We start from the raw sequence: 17,359 nt of genomic DNA, 5'->3' as shown, positions 1-17,359 counted from the left end.
GTTAGAATAGAGTTGCAGTTGTGAATAAGAGTGACATTAAGAGTTTTTGCAGTATCAAAGGTGAGAAAAGGTCAAATTCTGCAGGTGACATGAGTGAGTGATTTTCCATGTTGAATAAAGGAAAGTTGTGTGTCAAATATTACTCAAGACAGCAGGCGTGCTGAGTGGGAGTTATGGTGGCAACATCTAGAGGAAATTGCAATGTCAGCTATAGGTAGGTTAATAGAGGGAGTAACCCGAAGGAGTTCATTTTTGGAGATATTAATTTCAGGCTCTTGTTGAAGATAGAATTATAGCAAAAGTCACAGACAGTTCATTGGACAACCAAGGAGTACAAGCAAGAGAAACACAAACAAGGTGTAGCAGAGGCAGGGGAACGCTGTCAAAGGTCTGTGACAGTTTTATCAGACCCTCCCAGCACCCAGACTCTGATATATTGGGTACTCTGACACGGAGTGAAAAGTTTTGGAAGATGCTGAAGGACAATCTTGGCCACCATATCAGCATCCTCCATAATTCCCCTCTCTCTACCTTACCACTGTTGGGTGTCCAAGCTGGACACGTGGCATGAACTGTCTCTCTACGCCTTGAAGGTTCTGGCCCTAGCGTTTTGTCAGAGATGAGTTTTAGTGCCGCCGGGAGCATTATAACTGATAGGCACATCGGCCTGTCAACTGAAAATGCTGACAGGCTGACTTATCAAAAGGAACAAGGGCTGGATTGGACCAGGCTGCTCAACACCACCAGATGATAGCATCGAACATAAACTCAAATCCAGTAGTTATTTTTTGGGGGGTATATTCCCATGCATGCCTTCACACCCAGACATGGTTCTACGCTTCAGGAATTGTTCTATTTTATGTGACCCTTCTCCTTCTCCTCATCCTCCACTACCATATTACCAGGGTGACCATGATGCAACACCCACATAATTTTTTTGTAAGGGTGTTTATAATGCCTGTAGGAATTTTTTTTAGAGGCCTACCTCTAACATTCTGTATGTTATACAGTGTGTTCATGTATCCCCACTCATGGGTAAATGTAAATGTTTTTCAGCCCATGCATGGACATTAACAGTATAGGAGACCCACTCCTTAACAATGGTAACAATCATGCCGTGCCCACATAAATTTATTAAGGTTGTTTCTGATTAGAGACGAGCAAATGTTTCAATATTCGTTTTGGATTACAATCACCGTTTTTGCAATATTCGCCAATATAATTGTCGAATATTTGCCGAACATTGCCGATCGCCATTATATTCAATGGGGGCCAAAACCAAATGCAAACACAACACCTTCAAATGGAATCAATTTAAGGGCATACACCAGGAATGTGCCATCAATTGACCCATAGTACAAGTAGTATAACTATTATTATTTATTATTATAGCGCCATTTATTCCATTGCACTTTACATGAGAAAAGAGGTCACTAACTGGTACAAGAGGAGAGAGGACCCTGCCCGTGAGGGTTCACAAACAATCTACAAGCGATGGGTGAGGAGACAGTAGGTGAGGGTACAGCTGGTCGTGCAACGGTATAGTGGAGCGAGGCTTGCTGCAGGTTGTAGGCTTGTCAGAAGAGGTGGGTCTTCAGCTTCCTTTTAAAGGTTTCAACAGTAGGTGAGAGTCTGATATGTTGGGGTACAGAGTTCAAGAGTAGGAGTGATGCACGGGAGAAATCATGTATGCGATTGTGGGAAGAGGAGAGAAGACGAGAGTAGAGAAGGAGATCATGTGAGGATCGGAGGTTGCGTGCAGGTATGTCCCGGGAGACTACGTCACAGATATATGGAGGAGACAGGTTGTGGATGGCTTTGCATATGTCATGGTTAAGGTTTTGAACTGGAGTCTCTGGGCAATGGGGAGCCTGTTAAGGGATCTTATAGATTGCAGTCTTACAGATTGCTGGAGGCAGTCCACAGTAAGAAATTTGTTTACGGGTGAGGTATCACAGTATGGATAGTGTATTACACCGATCCAGCCTTATACTGCGTGCTGCTGGTGCTGCCCAAAAATTTTTAAAATCTATTCTATTCCCTATCGATAATGCTGTTAGATGCATTTACAATTGGGACAGGTGCTGCTAGGTGGTATCATCAGCTCCAGATGAGTGTTAATTGTGGTCGCACAAATGTCTTCTACAGTCTATAACTTTTTTGGGGGGTGATTTTTTTGGCCTTATATACAAGTGATTACCCTGGAAAGAATGTTTCTTATTATTTTTTCTATTTCAGCTTGTTTTTTGTATGTTTTTTTTTTGTCAGTCTGCAAAAGTGGCGTAATACTCTAACAACATTGTTCACAGATATGCTATTTGTCAGCGGCCAACTGAGAATAGCTTTGAACCCTTTACTTCAATACCTTAAATGTAGTATAATATTTGACAAGCTCACAATATTTGCTGGATTATTAGGGCAGTCATGTGGGATAACGTCTAATGGCCATGGTTTCAGGCAGTCGCCTAATAGTATGGTATTTGTCAGTGACCAAGTGTCAATTGGTTCAACAAAACACAGGTGTCTGACTTTAAAAGGAGTGGAATATTTGGCATGCTCCACAAAATTTCTGCATTATTATGGTAGTCATATGTATCACGTCTGATCATTGAAAAAATTTTCTCTGCTTACACAATACAACAATGTAAAAAAATCTGTCTTTATTCTGCAAACAAGCAAATGGAGCAGTAAAATGGTGTACACTGACACACTGCTACAAACTGTAAATGGAGGACAATATTTTCCACATTCAATTTTCCACATTCACTACAAATGGCTGGATTTGTACCAAAGTCATACGTGATACATCTGATGGACATCCATGGTTTTAAATAGCGGCACTGTAGTTTCCTATTTGTCACAGTGACCACTTGTGAATAGCTTCACTGACAAACTGCTACAAACTCTAAATGGAGGACAGAAATGGCTGGATTTGTACTGCAGTTATATGTGATACTTCTGACTGACATTCACGGTTTTAAATAGCGACCCTGTAGTTTACTGATCTTGGCAGTGACCTAGTGTGAATAGATTCACTAACACACTGCTACAAACTCTAAATGGAGGACAATATTTGCCATGTTCACTACAAATGGCTGGATTTGAACCACAGTTATATATGATACGTCTGACCGACACCCACACTTTTAAATACTGGCCATGTACTTTACTATTCTTGGCAGCGACCTCATGAAATAGCTTCACTGACACACTGCTAAATACTACACTGCTACATACATATATCAAAAAAATCCCAAAAACATATTGTTTGTGGGCACATGCATCTGTCCAGACCGGTTGTGTGCCTCTGCAAACAAACCACTCCAAAAAGCATAGAATAAGCAGAGCAAAACACATAGTTTTTCAGGTTATGTATAAAGATAAATATAACTTTATCAGCATATACAATTAATCAATACATATAAATATAAAAAAGAAATGGGTAGGAGGAATATGGAGGATAGCAGCAGGGGCGTAAACACACCCAGGGAAATGTGTAAAATCACATAATTTAAGGACTATGGGGAACACCAAGCTCGGGCTTCATAAGAGGCTAAAAAGCCTAACACAACCAAGTGGTATGTGAACAGTGTACTTAACGTTAATTGGCCATAATGGCAATACAACTGTTAGAACCATCCTGTTTGTTTTTTCCATCTTGTGTTTTGCGGTCACGTGACCATCTGCCTATATATTCCAGCTCTGCCCTTTTGGCGGTGCTGGACTTCAGTATGGTTTGACTGTTTTGCTAGCCAGGTGCTTCGGTGCCTATCTCTGTCAGTTTGGTTGGTCCTTCTGGGACCTCTAGTACCTTTTTGTCAGTTTATCTTTTTGTGTTCTGCAACAACCTTCTCTGTTCAGGAGGTATCCCATTTTTGTTCCAGTCCTTAGTTCTTTTAGTGACCCCTTCCTTTATTCTATAGGTCTTTGTTTAGACTAGCCAAGGACTAAGGCGGGTCTGTTCGCTAGGAACAGGCAGCCCGCTACATCATAGGGATTCAGCTTAGTCTTACTGTTGGGATAGCTTTCCCCTTTCTTTCCTTAATACATGTTGCAGATCATAATAACAATGGCAAAACCTCAAGATGGCATCCGTATCAGCGCAGGAGCGTCCAAACAATATGTATTAATAACAGCATGGCTTACTCTGAGTGAGCGCAGCGCCCAAGATGTCAAGTAGATATTTACTGCTTCCTGACGTGCGCTTTGCATGGAGTATTTACGGCATTATCAAGGGAAGGTATAGGTGTTGTGTGCAAGGACCTTAAAATATCCAGGTAACCGGTGACGTGGTGCACCACGTGATCGGATCCCGGCCAATGGCATTATGTGTGTGGCGCATGCGCGCAGAGCAGACCCAGCACAAGCCGCCCGGAGGTCACATCCGGGAGCGTGCAGCAGAGAGCTGCACAGTCACGGATGAAGAGACGCCGGGCACCGAGGCCAGGAACATGAATGTGACGGGCGCACACACACCAAAATGCCAAGGCAGGTAAGTATATATGTAGCGCCCCGAGGGTTCGGCCGCTACAGGGGTATTGCACCTCAGACCAGAGGTGTGATATTCCACTCCCAGGTAAGGATGGAGTATGAACCAGGGCTCAGTTAGCTGCATACAGCACACACACCCCATTTCCGAGGGACAGCTCAACGGTGCTCCCACTAGACATAAGTGCAGGCATGACCGACCATGTCCCTGCTGGAGTGGGGAGGGAGGGGTGGAACACCCAGTGCTGTAGGGGCAGATAGGGGTTGGTTCCTGAGCGTAGGCAGGAGCCCATTGGTTGCTGGTCACCTGGGCTCATGGCTAGAGGGAGGTATAAAAGGTGGGCACTATCTTAGTTCTAGGTTCGTTCAGACAGAGGAGAAGACAGGGAGTAGAGGCTCTGTAGGAGCTCTACTCCAGGAGGGCCTAGTGAGAGGCCGAGGAGGAGGTGAAGGGGAGCTGAGATTCTGGCTCATCTCAGCTCCAAGAGGAAGGAACAGAAAGGAACAGAACAGGAAAGAAAGAGAAGGAGAGACAGAGAAACAGAAGGGCTCAGGAACAAGAAGGTGGAAGGGACCCTAAGAACCCACGAGAATCCAGGGTGCAGGGTCAGGCAGATTAAGGGTACCGGATCCCAAGTTGGTGGAGGAGAAACAACCCTCAGCCAAAGACCGGTCGTCGTGATCATCTATTGGTGCGACACCTCATCAAACCTGCTAGGAAGGCACCATATAGGACAGCGGAGGACGGGGCCCACGTTTAACCGCACAAGTCCGCGGCAGCTGGACAAAAGTGGGTCACTGGTGAGGCAGGCCAGAGAAAGGATTAAAGGGGGTCCTGTGCCATGCTCCTGAACTGCCTGGGAGTTGACCGAGCCCCACACCTGGTGGACGCAGCGCGGCTCGGGCGGTCACTGCTGACAGAAGTGACCCGGAACAAATGAACTGTGAGTAAAGACCCTGGACTGTAACTTGTTGTCTGTGTGCTCCTTCGCGCCTCCAGCACTACTGGTACTGGGACTCTCACCACCATCACTCCCACCATCCACTACACTGCCCTGGGGCCGCACTCTTCCCGTGGGGAGTCACACCATCCCAGCTGCACACGTCATCGGCCCCAGCGGACTGCCTTGCAGCGGCGGTTCCTAGTAGCCGCAATCCACGGGTGGCGTAGTCGGACATTATCTGAAGCACGTAGCAGACTACCATTGGCCTGACCACCCTGAGCCGCGGGACCGGGCCGCCACTACTACTCCCAGCGTCTCCCTATTGCCCGGTTCTGCGTGCCCCACGGCCCAGGGGGCGAGTCAGTTTTGGCGTAGTCGGCAGGATTTCGTGCCCGCTAACCACGGGTACTGCGCGCCTGAAAAGAAACTGTTTCGTTGTACTAAAGATGGCGCCCGCCCTAGAAGAACGAGCGCCATAATGTGCGCGTCAAAAGACCACAGGAGGCCGCCTCCCATCGTGGGCCGGGTCCCAGAATGGCACCAAAGAGGAAGCCCACCCCCAACAACCATGAGCACTGCTGTGGAAATGTCCGTCAACGTGGGGGGGCTGCCCCTGAGAGTGATTGTCAGCAGAATGCCCCAGGACCACCCCCCATGGGGGCGGATAGGAAAGAAAACTGCGGGGCAGGGGGTGGTCTGGATCAGTCCAGACAGACCGCACCCAGGAATGGACGCCCTAAGCAGCACCAGCCTCCTGGCCCGAAGCCTGCTGCAGGCCGAACCGCTCTGCAGCCTAGCAGAAGTCCTAGCGCAGCTCCCAAGAGACCCGGAGCGTGTGCAAGCTGCACTGGAGGACCTGGAGCGGAGGATAGTCCGGGCACAGCGGAGTGCACTCACCGAGTGGAGAGAGGAACTGGCCCGGCAGGCCGAGACCCACCAGCGACAGGCTTCAGCCGCACCCCGCGGTTTGCCTGCCTCGGAGGACGGCGCAGGAGGAGAGAGGACCGGAGGCGACGCCGCGGAGGGAGCCACGAGGACTGAGGCAAGTGAAGGGGACGTCACCACCCCAAGCCCAGCACCCGCAAGCCTGCCCCAGCCTCCCGTCATAGCACCAGAAGCCCCACTCACCGCACCTGTTGCAGCGCCGCCACTGCTCCCGGCTAGGCCTCAAGCGGCGAGCGCCGCGGCCACGCCCCGCCCAGCGCCACGCCCCTTGACCCCGGGTGCCGTAAAGCAGGAAGCATCATCGGCCCGGTCGCAAGGCCTGGATGACCCGGGCGCCATCGCTAAGCCTGCGCCCCTGTCCCGGATGGGACTGCCACCTAGCGCAGCCACAAGACCCCCGGCCTGGTCGCAAGGCCGAGTGCCTCCGGGCGCTACTCCCAGATCAGGTCCCCCCACTATACCATCGCTGGGCGTGGACCTGTTTGCCCATCATACCGGTCCGGATGGACTGCAGCTGGAGTGGCCGGCTGAAGTGACCGGCAATCAGCCATGGAAGGTCCAGCCCCCGCGCGAGCCTCTGATACCGGCTCCTGAACCCGTCGAGGTCACCCTACCCCCACTAGAAGATGTCCAATTTGCGTGGGACTCCACCGGCGAGAACTTGATGGGGTTCTCTCAAGAGACCCGGGCAGATGCGGTCCATCGTCTGGAGGCCTGTCACCAGCAACTGGCGACCTTTGAGCGGGAGTGACGAGAGAGGCGCGTCAGGGAGGAATGGCTCCAAGCCCAGAGTGCTGAACAAAAGCGCAAGGCCCGCCAAGACCCCCAAGCAGCCCGTGGTCCCCGAATCACCGGGACCGTAGTCAAGTTCCACATGGAGAACGGCTGGGGCTTCATCAGGGGCCCAGAAACCGCAGGCGACATCTTTGTGACCCGCAGGGACGTGGAGAGTCATATACCGGAGGGACATCGTGGCCGTGACCTGTACCCTGGTGATGTGGTCGCCTTTACCCGCCGCGTAGGTGCAAAAGGACCATACGCCCTACATGTCCATCGGCTCACCGAGGAGGAGCTACAATACCGCGGCTATGAGGAGAGCCAAGAGGACCCGGACGGGTCTGAAGAACCATATGAGGAGGAAGAAGGAGCATATGGAGGACACCGCTACTAGTAAGTGGCAGAAGCATGTGTGTAAATAGTTACCCGTCGGGGTAAAAGAACTGTTTCCAGAGAGTGTGTGGTCCCCGTTGGGACAAATATTGAACTGTTACCTGTGTGCCCCTCATCCCCTACCAGGCTGAGGACTGTGAGCAGCCATTCCCTTCCCAAAACTGGCCGAGGACTGAGAGCGGTCAACCCCTTGTATATAGTTGCGCTTCCTAAAGCGCCCCCTACTGGTTTTATACAAAAACCGCAACGTCTACCTCAAGATTTACTGGACTGTTGCACCTTTACCTGGTCGCAAGTTGCACCGCGGCCATGATCCAAGAATCCAAGAATGTGCTTTACTTAAAAATGTTTTACATGAGAAAGTTTAATATGCTGCTAGGTGATAATGCAAATGTTTTACAAGATGTTTTATATGACAAAAGAGTTCCAGAGGCATTAGCAAAGTGTTTTGTGGTAGTGGCAAGAGAAGAGGAGTGTTTCCCATAAAGGGAATTGAACCGTATTACCTGTTTTCTGATGTGAAAAGTTATTGAAAAAAAAAAAAAAGTTTTGCATGTCCTGTAATTATCTGTTTTTGCTCTTTTCCAGCCTGAGGACGTGCTGTGATTTACCAGGGGGGAATGTAGCGCCCCGAGGGTTCGGCCGCTACATGGGTATTGCACCTCAGACCAGAGGTGTGATATTCCACTCCCAGGTAAGGATGGAGTATGGACCAGGGCTCAGTTAGCTGCATACAGCACACACACCCCATTTCCGAGGGACAGCTCAACGGTGCTCCCACTAGACATAAGTGCGGGCACGACCGACCATGTCCCTGCTGGAGTGGGGAGGGAGGGGTGGAACACCCAGTGCTGTAGGGGCAGATAGGGGTTGGTTCCTGAGCGTAGGCAGGAGCCCATTGGTTGCTGGTCACCTGGGCTCATGGCTAGAGGGAGGTATAAAAGGTGGGCACTATCTTAGTTCTAGGTTCGTTCAGCCAGAGGAGAAGACAGGGAGTAGAGGCTCTGTAGGAGCTCTACTCCAGGAGGGCCTAGTGAGAGGCCGAGGAGGAGGTGAAGGGGAGCTGAGATTCTGGCTCATCTCAGCTCCAAGAGGAAGGAACAGAAAGGAACAGAACAGGAAAGAAAGAGAAGGAGAGACAGAGAAACAGAAGGGCTCAGGAACAAGAAGGTGGAAGGGACCCTAAGAACCCACGAGAATCCAGGGTGCAGGGTCAGGCAGATTAAGGGTACCGGATCCCAAGTTGGTGGAGGAGAAACAACCCTCAGCCAAAGACCGGTCGTCGTGATCATCTATTGGTGCGACACCTCATCAAACCTGCTAGGAAGGCACCATATAGGACAGCGGAGGACGGGGCCCACGTTTAACCGCACAAGTCCGCGGCAGCTGGACAAAAGTGGGTCACTGGTGAGGCAGGCCAGAGAAAGGATTAAAGGGGGTCCTGTGCCATGCTCCTGAACTGCCTGGGAGTTGACCGAGCCCCACACCTGGTGGACGCAGCGCGGCTCGGGCGGTCACTGCTGACAGAAGTGACCCGGAACAAATGAACTGTGAGTAAAGACCCTGGACTGTAACTTGTTGTCTGTGTGCTCCTTCGCGCCTCCAGCACTACTGGTACTGGGACTCTCACCACCATCACTCCCACCATCCACTACACTGCCCTGGGGCCGCACTCTTCCCGTGGGGAGTCACACCATCCCAGCTGCACACGTCATCGGCCCCAGCGGACTGCCTTGCAGCGGCGGTTCCTAGTAGCCGCAATCCATGGGTGGCGTAGTCGGACATTATCTGAAGCACGTAGCAGACTACCATTGGCCTGACCACCCTGAGCCGCGGGACCGGGCCGCCACTACTACTCCCAGCGTCTCCCTATTGCCCGGTTCTGCGTGCCCCACGGCCCAGGGGGCGAGTCAGTTTTGGCGTAGTCGGCAGGATTTCGTGCCCGCTAACCACGGGTACTGCGCGCCTGAAAAGAAACTGTTTCGTTGTACTAAAGATGGCGCCCGCCCTAGAAGAACGAGCGCCATAATGTGCGCGTCAAAAGACCACAGGAGGCCGCCTCCCATCGTGGGCCGGGTCCCAGAATGGCACCAAAGAGGAAGCCCGCCCCCAACAACCATGAGCACTGCTGTGGAAATGTCCGTCAACGTGGGGGGGCTGCCCCTGAGAGTGATTGTCAGCAGAATGCCCCAGGACCACCCCCCATGGGGGCGGATAGGAAAGAAAACTGCGGGGCAGGGGGTGGTCTGGATCAGTCCAGACAGACCGCACCCAGGAATGGACGCCCTAAGCAGCACCAGCCTCCTGGCCCGAAGCCTGCTGCAGGCCGAACCGCTCTGCAGCCTAGCAGAAGTCCTAGCGCAGCTCCCAAGAGACCCGGAGCGTGTGCAAGCTGCACTGGAGGACCTGGAGCGGAGGATAGTCCGGGCACAGCGGAGTGCACTCACCGAGTGGAGAGAGGAACTGGCCCGGCAGGCCGAGACCCACCAGCGACAGGCTTCAGCCGCACCCCGCGGTTTGCCTGCCTCGGAGGACGGCGCAGGAGGAGAGAGGACCGGAGGCGACGCCGCGGAGGGAGCCACGAGGACTGAGGCAAGTGAAGGGGACGTCACCACCCCAAGCCCAGCACCCGCAAGCCTGCCCCAGCCTCCCGTCACAGCACCAGAAGCCCCACTCACCGCACCTGTTGCAGCGCCGCCACTGCTCCCGGCTAGGCCTCAAGCGGCGAGCGCCGCGGCAACGCCCCGCCCAGCGCCACGCCCCTTGACCCCGGGTGCCGTAAAGCAGGAAGCATCATCGGCCCGGTCGCAAGGCCTGGATGACCCGGGCGCCATCGCTAAGCCTGCGCCCCTGTCCCGGATGGGACTGCCACCTAGCGCAGCCACAAGACCCCCGGCCTGGTCGCAAGGCCGAGTGCCTCCGGGCGCTACTCCCAGATCAGGTCCCCCCACTATACCATCGCTGGGCGTGGACCTGTTTGCCCATCATACCGGTCCGGATGGACTGCAGCTGGAGTGGCCGGCTGAAGTGACCGGCAATCAGCCATGGAAGGTCCAGCCCCCGCGCGAGCCTCTGATACCGGCTCCTGAACCCGTCGAGGTCACCCTACCCCCACTAGAAGATGTCCAATTTGCGTGGGACTCCACCGGCGAGAACTTGATGGGGTTCTCTCAAGAGACCCGGGCAGATGCGGTCCATCGTCTGGAGGCCTGTCACCAGCAACTGGCGACCTTTGAGCGGGAGTGACGAGAGAGGCGCGTCAGGGAGGAATGGCTCCAAGCCCAGAGTGCTGAACAAAAGCGCAAGGCCCGCCAAGACCCCCAAGCAGCCCGTGGTCCCCGAATCACCGGGACCGTAGTCAAGTTCCACATGGAGAACGGCTGGGGCTTCATCAGGGGCCCAGAAACCGCAGGCGACATCTTTGTGACCCGCAGGGACGTGGAGAGTCATCTACCGGAGGGACATCGTGGCCGTGACCTGTACCCTGGTGATGTGGTCGCCTTTACCCGCCACGTAGGTGCAAAAGGACCATACGCCCTACATGTCCATCGGCTCACCGAGGAGGAGCTACAATACCGCGGCTATGAGGAGAGCCAAGAGGACCCGGACGGGTCTGAAGAACCATATGAGGAGGAAGAAGGAGCATATGGAGGACACCGCTACTAGTAAGTGGCAGAAGCATGTGTGTAAATAGTTACCCGTCGGGGTAAAAGAACTGTTTCCAGAGAGTGTGTGGTCCCCGTTGGGACAAATATTGAACTGTTACCTGTGTGCCCCTCATCCCCTACCAGGCTGAGGACTGTGAGCAGCCATTCCCTTCCCAAAACTGGCCGAGGACTGAGAGCGGTCAACCCCTTGTATATAGTTGCGCTTCCTAAAGCGCCCCCTACTGGTTTTATACAAAAACCGCAACGTCTACCTCAAGATTTACTGGACTGTTGCACCTTTACCTGGTCGCAAGTTGCACCGCGGCCATGATCCAAGAATCCAAGAATGTGCTTTACTTAAAAATGTTTTACATGAGAAAGTTTAATATGCTGCTAGGTGATAATGCAAATGTTTTACAAGATGTTTTATATGACAAAAGAGTTCCAGAGGCATTAGCAAAGTGTTTTGTGGTAGTGGCAAGAGAAGAGGAGTGTTTCCCATAAAGGGAATTGAACCGTATTACCTGTTTTCTGATGTGAAAAGTTATTGAAAAAAAAAAAAAAGTTTTGCATGTCCTGTAATTATCTGTTTTTGCTCTTTTCCAGCCTGAGGACGTGCTGTGATTTACCAGGTGGGAATGTAGCGCCCCGAGGGTTCGGCCGCTACATGGGTATTGCACCTCAGACCAGAGGTGTGATATTCCACTCCCAGGTAAGGATGGAGTATGGACCAGGGCTCAGTTAGCTGCATACAGCACACACACCCCATTTCCGAGGGACAGCTCAACGGTGCTCCCACTAGACATAAGTGCGGGCACGACCGACCATGTCCCTGCTGGAGTGGGGAGGGAGGGGTGGAACACCCAGTGCTGTAGGGGCAGATAGGGGTTGGTTCCTGAGCGTAGGCAGGAGCCCATTGGTTGCTGGTCACCTGGGCTCATGGCTAGAGGGAGGTATAAAAGGTGGGCACTATCTTAGTTCTAGGTTCATTCAGCCAGAGGAGAAGACAGGGAGTAGAGGCTCTGTAGGAGCTCTACTCCAGGAGGGCCTAGTGAGAGGCCGAGGAGGAGGTGAAGGGGAGCTGAGATTCTGGCTCATCTCAGCTCCAAGAGGAAGGAACAGAAAGGAACAGAACAGGAAAGAAAGAGAAGGAGAGACAGAGAAACAGAAGGGCTCAGGAACAAGAAGGTGGAAGGGACCCTAAGAACCCACGAGAATCCAGGGTGCAGGGTCAGGCAGATTAAGGGTACCGGATCCCAAGTTGGTGGAGGAGAAACAACCCTCAGCCAAAGACCGGTCGTCGTGATCATCTATTGGTGCGACACCTCATCAAACCTGCTAGGAAGGCACCATATAGGACAGCGGAGGACGGGGCCCACGTTTAACCGCACAAGTCCGCGGCAGCTGGACAAAAGTGGGTCACTGGTGAGGCAGGCCAGAGAAAGGATTAAAGGGGGTCCTGTGCCATGCTCCTGAACTACCTGGGAGTTGACCGAGCCCCACACCTGGTGGAAGCAGCGCGGCTCGGGCGGTCACTGCTGACAGAAGTGACCCGGAACAAATGAACTGTGAGTAAAGACCCTGGACTGTAACTTGTTGTCTGTGTGCTCCTTCGCGCCTCCAACACTACTGGTACTGGGACTCTCACCACCATCACTCCCACCATCCACTACACTGCCCTGGGGCCGCACTCTTCCCATGGGGAGTCACACCATCCCAGCTGCACACGTCATCGGCCCCAGCGGACTGCCTTGCAGCGGCGGTTCCTAGTAGCCGCAATCCACGGGTGGCGTAGTCGGACATTATCTGAAGCACGTAGCAGACTACCATTGGCCTGACCACCCTGAGCCGCGGGACCGGGCCGCCACTACTACTCCCAGTGTCTCCCTATTGCCCGGTTCTGCGTGCCCCACGGCCCAGGGTGCGAGTCATATACATGTGATGGCAAACATACCATTTCACAGGAAATATAATACATTAGAAGGAAAACAAGTTCATAAGAAATGACATAAATCGAGCAAAAAATTTAGATGAAATAGGCGTATACTATGAAGAAAGGATGACTGCAGTGTATAGATGTTGAGTTCAGGCTTATCTCTAGAAATACAGAGGGACAACCTGGCAGATATTAACAAAGAACATAAATTTAGTAACAAAAAACAACAAAACATAAAAAAGAATAAAAAATGCTGCGAACGCAACACCAAATAGTATCATAAAAAAAAATAGATTAAAAATTGTGATAGAAGAAGAGAAAATGCATGTAGCAGCAAGAAATCATAAATATGGGGCAAAACTGAGCTTTTCATTCAGTCCCTTAGGGGCCATCGTGTCCAAAGTGACGATCCACTTAGTTTCACGTTGGGCCAAGGTGCGTTTGACATTACTGCCCCTTGCCCCAAGGTGAACAATATCGATACCTCAAAAAGAAAGTGATGAAGCATTGCAATCATGAAATTTATGAAAATAGCCGGGAAGTGTCTTTAAATCAGAAGGGTCCGCTACTTACCTGGCTGCGGTGATGTCCCTAACGTGCTCCCGAACTCTGACTCTGAGTTCCCTGGATGTAAGACCAACGTAAATAAGTGGACATCCGCAGGTGGCATAATAAATAACATTAATGGAGCTGCAGGAGATTCGATGTGGAATTTGAAACTGTTTATCTCCTGCTGCAGAGTCGAAAGTTCGGGTATGTAGGATATTAGCGCAAGCCAGGCAGTGACCGCAGGGAAAACAGCCCAACGTAGTTTGGAAGGAAGAAAGAAAGGAGTTGTTAGTAGGGACATAATCAGTGCCAGACTGGAGTACCTGGGGCCCACCAGGAAAAAATCAATCTTGGGGCCCAGCAGCACCATGTAGTTACCGTATATAGGAATAACATAAGTCCACAAACTCTTTCAAAATGAATCAACTTTGTTAACCAATAAATAATCAATATAATGAATAAATAACAAACTAAAGAAACACTCCTGGCAAAAGAGGAACACTGTTATCTTATTCACATCAGTGTGTGATAAAGTGCCATAACAGAACAATAACAATAAATACTTTCAAGGTACATTCTCTTGAAGTATAAGTGCCACAAATTGAACCTGCATCTATCTAGCATCCCAGCAGCCAGCATCATTGTAGCAGCACCAAAGTTGGCCCACTGGAAAAACTTAAAGAATTCTGTAAGCATTTTGGAAGTTTGTATTGCACGTTTTCCTCTCCTCTCCTCTATAATACAGTACCATTCAATTGTTAGTGAAAGGCCCAAAACAGCAAATAAACACACACTAACAGTCATTCAGCAGCAAAATTACAAACGTTTTTTTTCAGAACAGAAGACATTGCATACTTATTAATAATGTCATCATAGTCCAAGTTCCTTGAAATGTCATACTCAATGTTCAGCAGATGGAGTGACTTTAAAAGATTCTGCCCAATCGAAGACCTCAGATAATTTTTTACAATTTTCAGCTTTGAGAACACTCTTTCACATGAACCCTGGGTGCAAGCAAGTGAAAGAAGTGTCTTGTAAACTGTAAAAATGTTTTTGTAAGCAGCAGAATGTAAATTGTAGTCATATAAAAGTCTGTAGCAGCAGGAAAGACAGTTTTTTTTGCGGGACGAGTTGTACTTTCAGATGCAATCATTTATTTTACCATATAGTGTAGAGGGAAATGGCAACAGAAATTCCAAGTGCATTAAAATTGCAAAAAAAGTGCAATTACACGTTTGTTTATTGGGTTTTTTAGTCCCCATGTTCACTATATGGTAAAACCGACGTGACTGTGTGATGCCTCGGGTCAGTACGAGTTCATACATGCTAAACATGTATACTTTTACTGGTATCTAAGTGGTGAAAGCAAATTCACAAGTTTGAAAAAAAAAATCACACTTTTCGCACCATGTTCTGTGCACCGTAGTGTTCTCATTTTTTTGGATCTGGGGCTGTGTGACGGCTTATTTTTTGCATCTTGAGCTGACCTGCATCTCTGCTGCTGTCCAAGTATTTAATATGTATTGCAAATAAAGAATGTTCCCATTCTTAATATCCGAAAAAAAAAATGACTGACAACAAATCCACTATACCTAGACTAATAATACCATATAGAAGAGAGAAATAGCGCCACACCATGACCACAACACATACCACAACATATGATCAAATACTACCAAGTACAAGGTATATATACTGCCACACCATGAGAAGACCACATATTACCACCACATAGTGACTGTCTGAATAATACCACATACAAGGGACAAATACCACCACACCATGACCATAGAACATAATGGCACCAGATAGTGACTGATAATGAAAATGTAAAAAACCTCTGTATATAGTCAATGTACAGATAATGTAGAGATTATCAGTGACATTATACACAGGAGCTCTGTGTATAGTGTCAGTGTAGAGGTAATACAGCGATCACCAGTGACATTATGCACAGGAGCTCTGTATATAGTGTTAGTGTGTGTGTATAGGTAATACAGTGATCATCAGTGACATTATGCACAGAAGCTCTGTATATAGTGTCAGTATGTGTGTATAGGTAATACAGTGATCACCAGTGACATTACACACAGGAGCTCTGTATATAGTGTCAGTGTGTTTATAGGTAATACAGTGATCACCAGTGACATTACACACAGTAGCTCTGTATATAGTGTCAGTGTGTGTATAGGTAATACACATCCTCACCACTGATGTCTCTTGGTGTAGTTCTATATCCCATCTTCTATGCAGGACTTATCTCTGCAGAAAATAACATACTTAGCTATAACTGATCACTTTCGGAGCACAATCCACACTTTTCCCAAGATTTCTTCACTGTATGAAATGACAAAAAAAGAAACATAGTGCCACACTACACAGTAACAGTGCTCCAGTGTCATTCTGTGCCTGCTCATCTCTGTCAGCAGACATATGTCTCTGATGGCAAAGATGTAGCAGAGCTGAAGACAGAAGACCTATGGATTAAGTTGAAGTGAGGATTTTTCGTTATTACAGATGGAGTCCCTAAATGTGTTTTATTTTTAATAAAAAAAAAAAATTCTGTCTTTTTTTTCAGTTTACTAGAAATTCATGGTGGCTATGTCTAATTTGGCATGACACCATGAATTTTGGGCTTAGTACCAGCTGATAATACAAAGCTGGCCTGGTACTAACCTTATGATTACCCAGGGTGCCACTCACCACCAGGGCCGCTGGAAGAGCCGGGAAAAGAACCTGGAAATGGTGCTATGATGAATGCGCCATTTTCAGGGGTGGCTGCGGGCTGTGATTTTTAGCGTGGGGGACCAAGAACGCTTGGGGCTTACAATCCTGTGAATCCCAGCCCCCAGCTGCCTTGATTTATCTAGCTGGCGATCAACATATGGCGGGAGCTGGGCAATGGGTATGATTACCAAATAATAAATACCTGACAGGAGCCAATAGATTCTGCTGGCTCCAATAATATATACCTGACAGGAGACCATAGATTCTGCTGGCTCCAATAATACATACCTGACAGGAGCCCATACATTCTCCGGCCTTCAATAATATATACCTGACAGGAGCCCATACATTCTCCTGCCTCCAATAATATATACCTGACAGGATCCCATGCATTCTCCTGCCTCCAATAATATATACCTAACAGGAGCCCATAGATTTCTGCTGCCTCCAAAAATATATACCTTATAGTAGCCCATACATTCTCCTGCCTCCAATAATATATACCTGACAGGAGCCCATAGATTCTGCTGCCTCCAATAATATATACCTGACAGGAGCCCATACATTCTCCTGCCTCCAATAATATATACCTGACAGGAGCCCATACGTTCTGCTGCCTCCAATAATATAGACGTGACAGGAGTCCATACATTCTGCTTCCTCCAATAATATATACCTGACAGGAGCCCATAGATTCTGCTGCCCCCAATAATATATACCTGACAGGAGCCCATATATTCTGATGCCTCCAATAATATATACCTGACAGGAGCCTATACATTCTTCTGCCTCCAATAATATATACCTGACAGAAGCTCATACATTCTGCTGCCTCAAATAATATACACTGTGTGCAGAATTATTAGGCAAGTTGTATTTTAGAGGATTATTTTTATTATTGATCAACAACTATGTTCTCAATCAACCCAAAAGACTCATAAATATCCATGCTT

Source organism: Phyllobates terribilis, unplaced genomic scaffold (assembly GCF_046119375.1).
Source record: "Phyllobates terribilis strain yellow unplaced genomic scaffold, ASM4611937v1 Scaffold_42__1_contigs__length_11168841, whole genome shotgun sequence".
In the NCBI taxonomy this organism is placed as follows: Eukaryota; Metazoa; Chordata; class Amphibia; order Anura; family Dendrobatidae; genus Phyllobates; species Phyllobates terribilis.
This window is presented reverse-complemented; position numbering follows the sequence as displayed.